The 13,130-nt window shown below is 37.0% G+C and overlaps 1 protein-coding gene across 2 annotated transcripts in view; it reads left to right on the plus strand.

Moving 5' to 3' along the window:
• Positions 1 to 13,130, plus strand: part of NECAB1 (N-terminal EF-hand calcium binding protein 1) — a 60,633-nt gene that overhangs the window by 30,941 nt on the left and 16,562 nt on the right. The window lies entirely within an intron of this gene.

The following is a 13,130-nucleotide window of genomic DNA, read 5'->3' on the forward strand; positions in this document are numbered from 1 at the left end:
TTGTGAGGTCTTTTCATTTTGTTTAGTTGAATATGTATCCTTTTTTTTTTTTTTTATCTAGACAAAGTTGATAATTCATATTTAAGTTCTTCCAAATATACTTGGTTTTGTAGCAAAGTCCAGGAGGAGAAGGCTTGTGAAAATGGTAAGTATCAGCTCTAAAGTACAATTTGGATATAATCAAAATTGTCTTTGTGAATGATCAGAAGGATGTTCTTTATATTGTAGTACCCAGAGAGGGTTCCATGTCCCAGGCCAAATTTGGGAAAGTACTATCAACTTTTGGAAATAGTCTGAATTTGAAAAAATAATCCAAGTTTTTTGAAATAGAAAATGTCAGTAAAAAAATTAAATACCAAACTACGCTACTAACTGACATTAAATTAGGTAGGCAAGTGACTCCTGGAGACATACTGGGGCATTGTATTAGTGCTATTGTTAAATGTAGACTCCAGTATAGTTTTAAAAAGATTTAAAAGGACTGTAGTGGCTCAATTCACCGCAGTCACACCTGCTCATGCCCATATCCCAGGCAGGTGTCTGATCATAAGTACATAAAGAGATCTGGTAATACGCTCTTTTTCCTTGGCTACCCTCACCACAAGGCTACTGACTGGAAGGCAAGCCATCAACAGTCTAAAAGTTTTAGCCTATGTATTTGCTGAGATCTCATGGGGGAAAAAGTCTGTATCCTTCAGTCAATCAGCAATCAATGGGGAGAAAGCTGTGCTTCTCTAGCGAAGCTGTTATCTTTGGCATTCAGGCATTTGCAAGAGTACAGCACTCATACATTTTACATGAACTGCCGAAATAAAACCCTGGAAGTGTAGCTTGTTTATTTAGAGCTTTAGCCAGTAAGCTGAATGTCTCTCAGTTCACACTGTGCATCTTCCATTCCTAATGAAGTGAACGCGCACTGACTCACCGCCTCGTTGGGCTGGATGCTAAAGAGGAACAGATTAGTTCATGCAAGCTACACAGAATTCAAAAAACAGCAACAACAAGAATAAAAATCAAAATTGCTTGATTAGCCACATGTATAAAATGCTGCTAAAGGGCAGGACTCATCATATGATAACTACTGGAAGTAAATAGAGCACAGCATTTAAGAATTACTTCAGAAATTAATTACAGAGGAGAAGTCCCAGTGATCAGTTGTAAGAAGTAAGCATTGGCCTGACTAGAAAGTGGGCAAGAAAATCTGGAATATTAATAAATGTTATACTTGTTTGAGGAACCTCCTCCCCACCTCCCACCCCTCAAAAAAAAAAAAAAAAAAAAAAAGAAGAAAAGAACTTTAAGTTTTATCTTCCTGACTAAAGATTTAAGCTTAACGAGTTTTCTGTCTTGCAGGAATATCCCAATTGATTATACTTTAAGGGCAGTAAAACTAAAGCAAAGCTAACACTGAAAAAAAAAAAAAAAAAAAAAAAAAAAAAAAAACTTTTAATTCCATTTAGTAGACACAGTATGTGAACACCAAATATGAAGCATGTCCTTGAATATTCTAAAGGAGAGCTTTCTGCCAAGGATATACCCATCGACTACGTTTTTGTACAGAAATTAAATTCCCAATTCAGTCCTAGGAGCAGTCATAACAGGATCTCAGTTCTCAAGTGAGATGTCTGAAACAGATATACTGTGTAACCTGCTGTTGTAGCTTCACCTGGCAGGCAGCTCAGCACCACACAGTCTCACAATGGGATGGGGGAGAGAACCAGAACAAAGGTAAAACTCATGGGCTGAGATAAAGACAGTTTAATAGAACAGAAAAGGAAGGGAAAATAATAGAAGAATACACAAAGCAAGTGATGTACAATGCAGTTGCTCACCACCCACATACTGATGCCCAACTCATCCCTGAACAACACCCACCCACCCCAGACAACTCCCCTAGTTTTATTGTTCAGCATGGTGCCACATATTATGGGACATCCCTTTGGCCAGTCTGGGCCAGCTGTCCTAGCTCTGTCTCCTCCCAGCTCCTTGTGCACCCCCAGCCTCCTCACTGGCAGGGAACTGTGAAAGGCTGGGCTTCCACTCCTAATGCAAAAAAAAAAAAAAAAAAAAAAAAAAAACTGACATTGTACCAATCTAGTTCCTTAAATAGGCACTATTAGTCCTTAATAAAGTCACTAGAGTATTTACTACCATCTTCTAAGCAAAAATCTAACTAGAAAAATCCTATATAGAAGAGAAGCCCAAAACTGAAGACCTACACCCTTTGACAGCTACAAAGACATGGTGAATCTAGAGTGGCAGACTCCATTTTTAATGACCAGGATGAAATTTCCTAGGACCAAATTATCTCCTATTAGAAACCAAAAGCTAAGTCCAGGCCCCTGTTCTTCCAAAATCAATAAATGGCACATAGAGGTTTCAGTACTACATCTCATTATCAGCAATAAAATGCAAAGGTAATGCATACTGTCAGACACAGCAAAAGATGAATATTTTACCAGAATACTGGCTATATTTAGAAAACATTTTCATTTATACATGTCTGTGTCCTTTGGTTGACAGTAAAAGCTCAGACTGAACCTGAACTCCACTCCACAGAACATGAGGCTGACTACAAACCAGTCTTCAAGGTTGCCGCATGCTTTCTGTCCTGTTTGACTTTTCGTGGATTTGGGAAATCTTGGTGCCTCTGTCAGGCTCTGCTAGACTTTCCCAGAGAAAGTACCATTTCACATAGGCAGTCTTATATATCTAGAAGGAAAAGGAGCAATTTCGTATCTTATTCATTTTATTTATCCAGTTCATGGTCAGATGAACAATCACCACTCAGTCCTTCCTATAGGAAATCTCTGCTTTCCAATCAATTTTTATTGCTGGTTCTCAGTAGATACTTTGCATTAGAAGCAGCTGCAGATCTGGAGCCTGAAATAAACTGCTCAGCTCGTTTCCAAGGAAACTCCTGACAAAGATGACATGTCAGTCTTCAAGGAAAAGCTAAACAGCAGATCAGAATGTCTGAAAAATATTAAAATGTAATACATAAGCGTTCCTTATTCCAGACATAAAACCCCAAATTAAAACAAAAAAAAGTCTCTATACTTTTTTGGCATACACATAACTAAATTTGATAAAACCAAATTGTGTGAAATTACTTGACTCACATCCTTAAATCTAGTACAAAAGCATACACCAAAAGAGCTTTGTACATGAAATAGATTCGACTCTTCACATTGTCTTGTGGAGTTTTGTTTGTTTTTAACTCACCATGAGTCTTGGAAATCATATACAGTGATGAATAAACACTTCAGGTGTTGTTCACAAACATTCCCAACCTGTTCAGCCTTAAGTCAGAAAAATCTCCCACAGACAGCAATTCAAGTTCAACTTAACTACAGACCCTTAGTTTTAAATCATGATCAACCAAATTGTCCCTGTTTCTTCAAATTATTTCCAGGTGTAGATATTTTTGAACCAACAGATTAGCAGATAACAGACTCCTACAAGGCAATTAGAGTGTAATTGCTGTGTACTACATTGACCTCTGTGGTTTGAAAAGGTTGTCAGTACAGCAAGTACAGCTTTCCTAAAATGAACTTTTTCTAGTCTTCCAGTCCTGTACTATCTGATAAATGAAAATATTGAGTCATCTGCAGGACAAAACATTCCAGTCTTCCAGCAATTTCAAAACGCTTTGAAACCAGGCTTTCTTTGCTATTCTGGGGTCAGATCCTTCCAGCCTAACCAAACTAAGCAGCAGCTGACTGTTTTGGTAGTCTTATTCAAGCAAGTGTGAATGTTCCCAGATCTTGATGTGGTACAATGAGTAGGAGGGGAGAAAAATCCAAATTTCAGACTTTTTTGCTGAGATAAAGACTTACAGGCCAGTATATCAGGTGGGAGAACAGGAAACCCTCGTTGGTATATGAATGGCTAGTGCTCTGCCGCTTGAAGGGAAGGTGCTAAGCTAAAAATGCAGGCAGAAAATGCAGATGTAGAAAGGAACACCTTCTAGCAGGGAAAATACTTTTTTTTTTTTTTGTAATTGCAAACTTTACATTAGTATACAACATACTTTAAATACAAAAGACATCTTACGAGAGTATGCCTGATAGCTATAGCCCTTCTGTTTTGGTGCTGATCCCTTGTGTTTTATCTTTATTTGAGGAAGGGTAATGCGCCTGTGGATTTTTAGAGGAACTTGTGCTATTTAATATTTCATTATTTCTCTCCTCAGGATGGAGAGTGTGTGCAAGTTGCTTTTCCAGGAGTGGTGAGGACATTTTTCTCATCACTTATTTTTCTTGTACCTGCCAGGTTGATATTTTCCTGATCAAAGTACAAGCTGGGATAGTTCTGTGTTTCCTGTTTGTTCTTCATCTTATATACAGGAAATATTAAAATTTAAAGACTCGACAAACATTTACAGAGGCACTGGAAGGCTTCTTTCTTTTTCTTTTTTTTTTTTCTTCTGACATCTTTTATAACAAGACACGGAAGTATAGTCAATTAAAATATTTGATCTTAACATTTCCATTAACCAAATAAACATAACACTTTTGGCAAGCTGCATTTTTATTCCAGTCACATAAAAATATTATGAAGAGAAACACTGTAACTGACAGCATACAATCAGTCACTGAGTAAAGAGGTACGTAGATGAAAATAGAGCAGGTATTTCTAGGTGCTTGACATGTTGTTTCAATTGACTTCAATGGGCAACTTGTGAATACTGAAAATCAGAAACTAACAGATGAAAGCATCTTTCTTCTGTAAGTTATCATACCATAAAAGTGCTGCTATTTGTCAGCTACTCAGTAAGAACAAGTTTTGTTCTATCATTTGTATTCCCTGTAGTCTATAGTTTATGGCAAATGCATCCTGCTGATGGTAGTGAACTAATCTAGGCTCAGTGAACATGCAAAAGCTCATTTAATCACAAAAAATATCATTTTCATATGAAATGAAGTTGACAATGTAGAGGTATTTGGGGGTTAAACAGAGGCATCTAGTGATATTTAGAAAACCTGGGTTCTTCAGTATGTCCAAGATGTCTCCACAAGCCTGGCAAATAGGACACAGGACCTCCAGGAGAACTTCCAGGAGACCCAGGTGAAGCATGAAGCCCTCTTTGGGCACGAGACTCCATTTTATGTACCTGAATAGCTCTGAGGTTACTGAAGCATTTTTCCCAGGGGAGATGTCACACAGAGGAAGACATGGTGACAGCTTACCCTGGTCCAACAGTTCCTGTAACAAGAAGTCAAAACACCCATCCTAGGTTCTTTTTTTTTTCTTTTTTTTTTTCTTTTTTATTACTAGCTTTAGCACACTTCCCTGTCCTCCTGCCTCCATCCTTCCTTTTTGACAAGAAGTCATTCTCCAGCCAGGCCTGGTCCCCACGTGTTCCGATGTGTCCCCATCACCATCACTAACACCCATGCAGTGAGGTCTTGAGAGAGAAGCAGGGGCCATTTCAGACAATTTCATACATCTGTGCTGCTGGAAGTCTAACCACAGGTGTCAGGTGGCCAAGTGACTGTGCTGGGGGATTTCAGGATGGGACATGCTTCCTTCTCCGTGATTTCCATGGCTGTTGGCTTGAGCCTCTCCTAACCTATTACTCTACCATGGACATGACAATGGCCCTGACATACAGGGTACCAACTCTTATCATACTGGAGTAACAATTAAAATTCAGACTTTTTGCATCAGCCTGTTGGTGAAACAGTAGAAATTGGGAATTGTGAGAGCAACTGACCCCGGCAGAGATGCTTCCTTGGGAGAACAGCCCTAAGTGGCCATGTGCTTTTTCCTTTTTCCCCACAAATGCAGTCTGTACCACTCATGGAGCTGTCTCCAAAGTGACTTAAGACCACTAGACCTGTTGTAAGAGTGATCTGACCTTCAGCAATAAAAAGCTTCATACCTAAGCTGTTTCTTATATTATATTGAGTATACATATTAGATCAGATATTTTAAACCCAAGAGCAAATTATGGAATAGCTCCTATATTTTTAAAAAATGTAAACTACAACTGGCTTACGTAGTTAACAGTGCTTATAAAATGAAACTTTCATCCAGTGGGTAAGAGTGGAGCTTGACCCTGTATAACTTTCTGAAATGCAAATCCAATAAAGCCGGCATGTTTTAATTGGAGCCTATTCTGTTCTAGGCCCAAGGCTGATCATTTCCATGCAGTCCATAAAAAGTGAGATAAGAAGAGAATATTACTTTAGGCACTGCTGCCTCATCAACATAACACATATTCAGTCAGATTCTAAAATAGTTTTAATGCGGGGTAAAAAGTATTTAAATAATGTGGAACACCCCCCCACACACATTGTAGATGGCACTTGCCGTCTATATGAACTGTAACACAATAGCAACCTCCTGGACAGACTTGTCAGTACAATAGGACTTTTTTAAAACAAATATTGGAGAAGTCCCCCTTAATCTTTACCTCTTTGTCTTCTTTTCATCATCCTTATTTCATTGTTTTCATTCCATGTCTTATACCTCTTTTCTTCTTCAAAAGTACAGCAAGAAGTTTCCTCCACAGATGAAAGCCAGAAAGTCCTTTGGCCAGAATAAGTACTAAGTACTTATAAGTACAGAATAAATACTAAGTACTTTTTCAAAACTGAATCAAGAAAGAAATGACCTCTGGGTGCACAGTTCTCTTTTAAATACAGTTCTGCAGGTTTTCTTTTGGAGACAAAAGCACTGCAAACTTACATTGAAAGGAAGGGCAGCCAAACATACAAAATGAGGGATGGGATGCTGCAAAATTTCTCCTTTTCAAACTGCAGTCTTTTCTTTGGAGGAACTTTTCTTCCTCCTTTGAAACTATTCTGTGAGGGAGACCAAATGATCTGTCTCTGATAGCTGGGGACCAGCCTCAGTGAGCTAGCAAGCAGCTCTTAAGCAGCAATAAAAATGACTGCTTCATACCGAGCATTTAAATGTGTAAAACATTTCTTAAAAAAGATGGAAATGAAAGATGATTTCTATTTTCTAGAGCAATCAAGTTCTGAAATAGTCTGTCAATCACTTGGGACAAAAAGAAAAACAAAACAAAACAAAACAACCAACAAAACCAAAACCACCACCATTAAAAGAAAACCAAAACACACTGCTTTTTACATGTTGCTTATAATAACGTAGGAAAGGAAGTGTGTTTTATGCAAGAATAAGATGCTGCATTCATTGACTGACATAGCAAGTCTAATTCTTTGCTTCTATGAAATCATTTATTTTTCTGCTTTGCTCAAAAAAAAGTCTAAGGAAATCAATGCGGCCTTGTTATTATTGGAAAACTTCTTGAATAGTCTAAAAATAAGAACCAGTCAAAGTAAGAGAGAAGATTATAGGAGCTGAAACAGTAATACAGGGACATGCAATTTAGTTACCAATGGTGCATTTATAGTAATTATGTAAATCACTGCTCTTTTGTAGGTTGATACCTATTATAAACCAGAATACCTTGATTTTTTTAATTGCATGTTTGAGTAATAGTAACAGTAGCTATTATGTAAATTATAATCCCAAACAAAATAACTGTGAAGAAAAAAAATAGATAAGCAAATGTCAACAATAGAACTCCATGTCTAACATTCTGTTTGAGTGAAAATAAAGTTTCAAATTGTTGGTTTTTTTTTTGTTGTTTTGTTTTGTCAAAATCTGTGTTAAATCAGCTGGCACCAGTTTTTGCCCATGACTAGAATTTATTATCAGATTTTATAGAATCATAGTCTTGGTCTCATTGAAATTGCACTTTTTGCAAACGCAATTTCTTCAGAATCAATGTAAACTGTATTACATCCCTGCTACCTGAGAATAATATCAGGTAGGTATTAGTTTATCCTGCTTATTCATGCTTATTCTGCTTTGAATCCAGTTCATTTGTCCCTTACATTCATCAATATATTTTTTCAGGTCAGTTTCAGTCTAAAATACCATAGCCATCTAGTATTTTGATGTTTTAAAGTGGACAAAACAACCAGATTCCATTGGAAGTGAAAAGCAGAGCAAAAAGGAGCACCCTGTAGTATTCCTTATAAAGAAAGATAAATCTTTTTGTGATGAAGATTACATAAGAGACTGAAGGTAGACAAGTGAAGTTCAAGACAGAGGGAGCAGCTGTGGAAATAAGGCAGTATGCAATGACTATTTTTAATAGTGTAAGGCAACTGATAAAAATACATTACCGCAACCTAATGCGTTTCTTAACTGCTCACAGTTAATTCTTCTTGTATATTTGATTGCTTCAGGCTATATTTTAATTACAGTTAACCCTATTACACTAGTTTAACTGGCCATATATTGTAGGTCCTTCCACTACAGTGACAAGGGGTTTTGATTCTTGTAATTATTTAGAAGGTGTTTTGAATCTCATAATTATCTAGCAGGGGTAAGACATCAATTAAAAGATCATAGACAAAGGAGAGAGTTTCAGGAAGAATTAACCCTTTCTGAATATCACATTAGAAAACCTCACAAAATATTTATTATCTAATACTACGTCAAGGAATGAATGTTGAAAGATTTTCTGTAAATTCATGGTTTTCACAGAGAAGACAAAGGGAAAGTCAGACAGGAAGCAAGTGAAAGATGTGGCTGCCTACTCATTAGCCTTTATGTGACCTGCACTGCCAGTGGCCAACCTCAGGAATACAAAGTTGAATTGAGGAGGAACATCCTACCCTTCTGGACAGAAGTTGGCCTCGTTACAGGGAAAAAAAAAAGGGGGGTGTTAATTCTTTGGCCAAAAGAAGAACAAAAGAAGATAATTTTAGTAAAAATAAATAAATAAAATAAAAAACAGTTCCTTTTTCATTCTAGGGAAAAAAAAAAAAAAAGGATCTGAAACCCTTACATACTGCCCATGCAAAGAAATTTCTCTATTTCTCACAGGCGCATCATTCAGCTGTAGTATCAGACCAAGCATATCCCCTTTAAAATATTAACAGTGTTCATAGTTACATCTACATAAGGAGAGAGGATTCTAAAGAAAACTTTGTTATATTGAATAAACATTAAGTTCTAAAGACTAGACTTTTTTGTCTGAACCCTGAAGAATTGTCAAAAGTTTTGAACAAAAGAAAATTGAAAAGAGTGGAGTAAAGCTGATGCCTTTGATGCAAGTTAAAATTTTGATGGGAATTTTTCAACAATCCTTTTAAACTGAACAAAGATAGAAAATGGTAACAACAATATATCAGAGTAATAAATTATCTTGTCACTAAGCTCCTGCTGCATCTATCTTTTAGGAATTGTTCCCCTTTGCAGGCACAGTTGGTTCTCATATTCTCCTTCCAGCTAATATAGCTATAAAACTGATTAAATGCAGTCTACAAAGAACCATCCACAAATCTTTTCTTTTGACCATGGATGTCATGACCTAAATTCTATGGGTTGATTTCTTTGCATTCCCTAATTTTTTGTGATACAGTCTTGCCAGGGGTTAGAATTGGAGTCTGGATCCTTTTTGCATAAATATATATGCTCGACTGTTTATCAGCTGTTTGTTGTAAACTTACCTGAGGAGAGGGATGCTGGTGACAGTACTAAATATATATGTATGCTAAATATATCATCCGAATAGTGATATATCTGCTAGGAGGCAGAGAGGATCCTATGACTGAACAGCTATTTTTATCTAGGGACATTATTAAATGAAATTTTAGAATTTCATTGCACACTATTTTCTATCTATAAAATTTAATATAATGATTGCTATTGTGAGTCAGGTCAAACGCAGATTAACTCAAAAAGCTTCAAGCAATGAATTCTAAGAACTTGTGCAGGCATATTCCAGAGATTCACCCCTTTCCTCTCTTTCTAGGTCCTTATCAGTGTAATGAAAACTCTTGGGAACTCCTTTGATCTTTTTTTGATCTTTGATAGTTACTGGGTCAGAAGGAGACAATGTTCAGATTTTCCTGATAGTAGAGATATGCTAATAGTCTTAAAAATATATATATTAAGTAAATTAATAACCATGTCTTTAAGCGTGAAAGTGTGAAAGTGCATAGAAATAACTTCATAACAGGAGGAAAAAAAATCTAGCCATTTTCCTGTCAATATCTATCAAAACCCCCAACAGCTTTGACACTTTTATTCTTACGACTTTCTCCCAGTAGCAGTATTACAGATATTTCTGCTACCTGATGATATGAAACACAGCAAAAGCACAGCTACGTTTCTTTAAGCTACCTGGTGGTCTTAGTAGGATTTAAATAAGAGTTACTTCTTATTCATCCGTGAATTTTGTACATATTATTGTTGTAAGATGTAACAAGATACTATTGTATTACCCTTTCAATAATCCCAGTAAAGGAGAGTGTTAGACAGTGATGGTGGATACTTTTTATAAAACCATAGAATCATTAGGGTTGGCAAAGACTTACGATCCGGTCCGACCACCACCCCACTACCAATGTCACCAGACCATGTCCCTAAGCACCATGTCCAACCTTTCCTTGAACACCCCCAGGGACGGTGACTCCACTGGGCAACCTGTCCCAGTGCCTGACTGCTCTTTCTGAGAAGAAATGTCTCCTCATTTCCAACCTAAACCTCCCCTGGTGCAACTTAAGGCCGTTCATATGTCATTGGTCTTACATCAGCATTGTAAGTTGTTATGTCTCTAGACAGAATTTAAACATGCAATTTATTTGAAATATAATACCTTAATAAACTTGTAACATTTGTGCCACATTTTAAAATTGAATTTGAATCTACCTAATAGTTTGAGATATTATGCATTCACTCACTCTTATAAAGAGGATACTGTGAAAGTTGCATTTGTGTGCAGTCATAAGACAACACAATGAAATGAAAAGGGCATGAATTGTTCTTCATTTCAGCACAGCTACTCTGATTACTTTTATATCCTCATTTTAAAATCATAACCTGGGGCACTATCCCATTAATGTAGGCTTTAAACATACAGGGCAGGTCTGCTGCCCTTCTATGACCAATGACAATTTAAATAGATTATTCTTTACTGATTTTGACTCAATGATAAGAACTTTTCAGTTGCTTGAGGGTGTTTTCTGTAAAGACATGTAAGCAATTTTTTATTAAATTATTTTGATATGACACATAAAATAGGAAATAGAAAATTGCAGCCATATGACGGTAATAAATGCTATAACTAGTGCTACAAATAAGGTACAAAAATGTAAAATAGTGTTATATGACATAAACTAATATATAGTAAAACAGAAATATAGGAAGGAGAGGCCAAGGGAACTAAATTTGTTCAGACTGGACAAGAGGCTGAGGGAAGACATAATTCTTCTACCTGAAGGAGTGCTGTGGAAAAGGCAGCACAATTGTTTGGGGGTGCATAGCAAAAGAACAAGAGGCAACAGCTACAGCTTGCAAAAAGGAAAAGTCTGTCTAGATGTACGGAAAATAATTTTCACAGTGAGGATGGCACAACACCGGACCAGGCTGCCCAGAGAGACAGCAAAATCTCCATCCACAGAGATGTTCAGAGCTCAGCTGGACAGCCCAGAGCAGCCTAGCTTAGAAGTTGGCCCTGCTCTGAACAGAGGCTGGGCTACATGACTGCCAGATGGCCTTTACAAGTAAGCTTGTGGGGATTTTGCCTCTGATCCCACCCATTCTAAATGAGTTAAGTTTTCTCTTTCTTCTAGACATGTTTAGTTGGCTTGCCCCAAGTAAATGAAGACAGGCATCCCTCTCCTTCCCCATCTCAGCTTTCTGCTTTTCTGATAAATGGGTCAGTGCTGCACCAGGTCTATCAAGAGGTTGGGGGCTGGAACCAGGGCTCAAGAGGATCCAGAGAGTCACTTAATCTGTAGCATCTCTGAGATGTAAACTCCCTCAGGAGACTCCTACTCCGCCTTTGTACAAGGAGAACCTTTTCTGCACCTTTTAAGGTAGCTGTAAGCCAATTTTAAAGAACACAGTGACCTTTTCCACAGGGAAATCATTCATTATATGTATTTTCACTAGCATTAATAGAAACTCATATCTTAGCTGCTCACAAAGGTCACAGTTGTCTCTTGATGAAGGCGATATGGAAAATTGCCCTCATTCATTCACAATCAGTAAAACCAACAACCAGAGCGATATGTTAACACAGACTTATTTCATTTGGACTGCCCAAACTGTTGTGCAGTATAATGTGTATGCTAATGAACTGTAATTTACAGTTAATGACATTCAGGAAACAGGCCATTTTTCTAGTTTATGTACAGAGGCCATCAGTGTGTCCCATTATTAATTGGCAGTGCAGTAGGCTAACAATACAAATGCTCTGCTTGCCAGCTAAGCTGATTCTAACATAATATACACTTAATAAATTGGTACACACTTTTCTTAATTCAAAATTAACATTTTCTTTCATCTGGTGAAATGTTGTAAGAGTGCCCATTTAGCAAAATGGAAATTAAGGCCTTTTTCTATAGGAAAGAGAATGGTGAAATGACAAAGCATGGTTGGTAATTCCTCATTGCTAAGAATTGCAGTTGAGATGTAATTGGAATTGTAACTGAAAGTCTTTTTCCCTCCATGGCTTGAATTATGATAATGTTAATGATTTATATATGCAAAGTACTTCCTTGCATAATCTTTTTTTACAAAAGAATTTTACAAGGACCATTAGGAGTAGTTAGCTGTCAGTGGGTAGGAGTTTGGACACCAGCAAGCTGGTTAAACCTTAAAATCCCACTTACATGGGAGCCACATCAAATCCATGTAGAAGGGATGTTGCCTGTTGAACCCTTTGATTGGGGTATACAGAGACACCCCATTTAAAGCAATGGAAATATTCCCACTGGTTTCAGTCTATGAATTAACCATGTTTGTAAATATGATGGAAAGTTAAATGGAAATTTAAATGATATCTGTAGAAATTATTTTTATTTTTTTTTAATTCTCTTAGTAATTAAAGAAAAATATTGAATAGCCATTTGCCCAACTGGCAAGATGTGTTGGAAACACCAATATTTTCATAAAATATAAATATAAGGAAAAAGTCTTTGATAATTCTAGACTCCCACAGTTAGCATCCTGCCTAACCTTTCTTTTCATAAAGACTCTATGTACCTGAAAAGGTAGCCCTAAACCATTTTCAGAAATCACAAGGACCTTTTCCACAGGGAAGCCTGTAAAGATACAATTAAAGGACAACA

The sequence above is a fragment of the Aythya fuligula genome, chromosome 2, assembly GCF_009819795.1.
Source record: "Aythya fuligula isolate bAytFul2 chromosome 2, bAytFul2.pri, whole genome shotgun sequence".
In the NCBI taxonomy this organism is placed as follows: Eukaryota; Metazoa; Chordata; class Aves; order Anseriformes; family Anatidae; genus Aythya; species Aythya fuligula.